We start from the raw sequence: 2,908 nt of genomic DNA, 5'->3' as shown, positions 1-2,908 counted from the left end.
CTGATTCGTAATTATTTAATCTTTTTAAACTATAGAATATATATTTAAAAAATGGTAGAAATGAAGTGTTTCCTCAAGAAATGTGGAATATTAATCCACCAAATAATTTTCTTAAAGAATATGATGCATTTCTAGATTTTAAAAGAATTACTCTACTAGAATCAGGTCCTGATGTCAGTCCCTTTAGTTTCATAACTAATTATCCAATTTATGTAATCAGCATGACATGTGGAAAGAATGTTGTAACTACATAAAAAAACAACTATGAAACTTTGTGCAACTTTAAATGATAAAATTCCAAATGATACACTTCCTTATGTAATTATGTATGGCAAGAAGAATCTTACATATGATGCACAACATAGATTACTTACTGAAAATTTTTAATTACTATCATTTGCTTCTATATAAATGAATGAAAAAGTTAAAAAAGTTATAAAAGTGTTAACTTCATGCTTATATACATTTCTGAAACATTTTAAGAAAAAATAGATAAAATAAAAAATTGAAAATTTTAATATAATTTACTTTTGTTAACTTATACATTTTAATTAATTTACCTATTTTCACATTGTAAAATGTTTAAAACAATTTAACTTAGTTAACTAATTCATTTTAATTATTTACTTACGTTCACAATGTGATTTTTTAAAAAAATAATTTACTTTTGTTAGTTAATATATTTTAATTATATACTTACATTCACAATGTGATTTTTTAAAATGATTTATTTTTGTTTTTAATACATTTTATTATCTTACAATCATGTAAAATTTTTATAATTTACTTTTGTTAACTAATATATTTTTATTTATTTTTCTTATGTTCACAATGTAAAACTTTTAAAATAACTTACTTTTGATAACTAATGCATGTTATTATCTTACTATCACATTGTAAATGAAATAATGAAGTTAGAAATCAGTTGGTTATCTAGTACAATGATGTAATTAGTTGAGTTATTGAAAAAATTAGGTATTTAGTTAACATTCTAAAATCAGTTGAGTTAATTAAAATATAGTGATTTTTAAAAAATCGGTCGTGTAACTTATAAAATACAGAATTTAGTTTAACATTGCGTTAGTGCACCATTACCTAAAATTACATTCTACTGACAAAATTATGCATACAAAAGCTATTGGAAGGACATGTTACATGTGCTACAGTCAAAACCCATTTTTAGTCACAATGCGTTCTTACCAGTTAAAACTAGTTTATGCTGAGTCACTTTGTCAAAAGGCATTTTGCCTAGTTAAAACTAGTTTTAACTGACTTTCGCTTTTGACCAGCAGTTATTTGTAGTTGTAACTAGGGACTAGAACCCAAGACCCCCAGGAAAAAACTGCCTCAGATTTAAGGGGACATGCAGACCCCCCACAACATCAAAGACACGTAGTAAGCAGATAAGGGAGGAATCAAAGACACCCACCTCTCTCGATAAGAAAGTCCAGAAAAAACCGAGGCAAGAAATAGGAAGACAGATCTATAGTATTGCAGTTATCCAGGTAGGTTATCCACTGGTGGCCATCACCTTGCAGCAGGAGGAACTGGTACATATGGCCCTCTTTGAAAAGATTTGGAGGGGGGGACGCTGACCCAGGTCACAACTTCAGGAGGGTCTATCTAGATCGTGGTGCACTCATTTTTGTCTGTGAGGGGGTGCTCACAGTAGAATGGCTCAAGGACAAGGTGCCCATGATATCCCCATGGCAAGATGTAAAGCTGCTGGTCAAAATGGCAGCGAAGCTTCTTAAGAGCGCAAAGGTATCATCGGGGGTACCCAAGATCCTTAAGGAAGTCTCTCTCAAGATTCTGTTCGAGAAAATATGGGGCCCAGAACACAAAAGTCCCGACAGAAGACTGGAGAGTGATTAACCAGAAGGTTGCTCTGGAAAGATGAACCCTGGTGGTGGAGGTTGCTGAGAAGTCCCTGAAGGCGATGCGGGAGCAGGACCTGAAACTGCTTTTAGGTTTCTCGCAGGTCACCATCAGGATTCTCAAAGACCTCAAATATGGCAGTAAGACAGAGCCTCGAGGTGCTGCAGACTAATTTGCAGCATAGTAAAGGGGCCTCTGCTGCTCTGAGCCGCTGCCTGGGGAGACAGGAAGTGGACGTGGCCCTGATACAAGAACCCTATTTACACGAAGGGGGTGTATCAGGCCTCTGACGCACTGGAGGTAAGCTGATCTATGCTAGGAATCTAAGAAACTCCAGAACATGCGTCTATGTTAGAAATGGCATTTCTTTCATGTCAATGATGGATTTCTGCTCTAGGGACTTAGTGACCATCAAAATGCAGCAGTGTGAGGAAGGTATCACGAGGGAATTTATTTTGGCCTCTGCATACCTTCCTTACAAAGACAGTTCTCCCTTTCCCTTGGAGATGAGGAGACTTGCCATCAACAAGGTGACCAACTGCTGGTGGGGTGCGACACCAATGCCCACAACCTAGTGTGGGGCAGCAAGGACACCAACAGTGGAGGTGAGTACCTTTTTGAATTCCTCTTACCTAACAACTGAGAGGTCCTGAATAGGGGCAATGAACCTACATTCAGGAATAGCAGAAGAGAAGAAGTAATTGACATAACATTTGGTTCCACGACGATGGGTAGCTACGTCAAACAATGGCATGTGGTTTTGGAGCCATCCTCATTGGACCATATGTGCATTAAATTCAAGGTTGAAATGGGAATCAGACAGACCATGACTTATAGAAATCCCTGGAAAACAGACTGGGAGACATATAGGAGGGGCCTTGACTTAGACTTATCGGAAATTAAAACCATTATAAGGAAGCCAGTAGAATTTGAGGAAGTAGCAGAGGCTGTTACCTCTGTCATAGTGACCTCGTATAGGACAATTGCACAATCGCCAGGAAGTGCACAAATTGGAGTGTTCCTTGGTGGA

This window comes from Schistocerca cancellata, chromosome 10 (genome assembly GCF_023864275.1).
Source record: "Schistocerca cancellata isolate TAMUIC-IGC-003103 chromosome 10, iqSchCanc2.1, whole genome shotgun sequence".
Taxonomy (NCBI): Eukaryota; Metazoa; Arthropoda; class Insecta; order Orthoptera; family Acrididae; genus Schistocerca; species Schistocerca cancellata.
The sequence above is the reverse complement of the archived record's forward strand: the minus strand, read 5'-3'. Positions refer to the sequence as shown.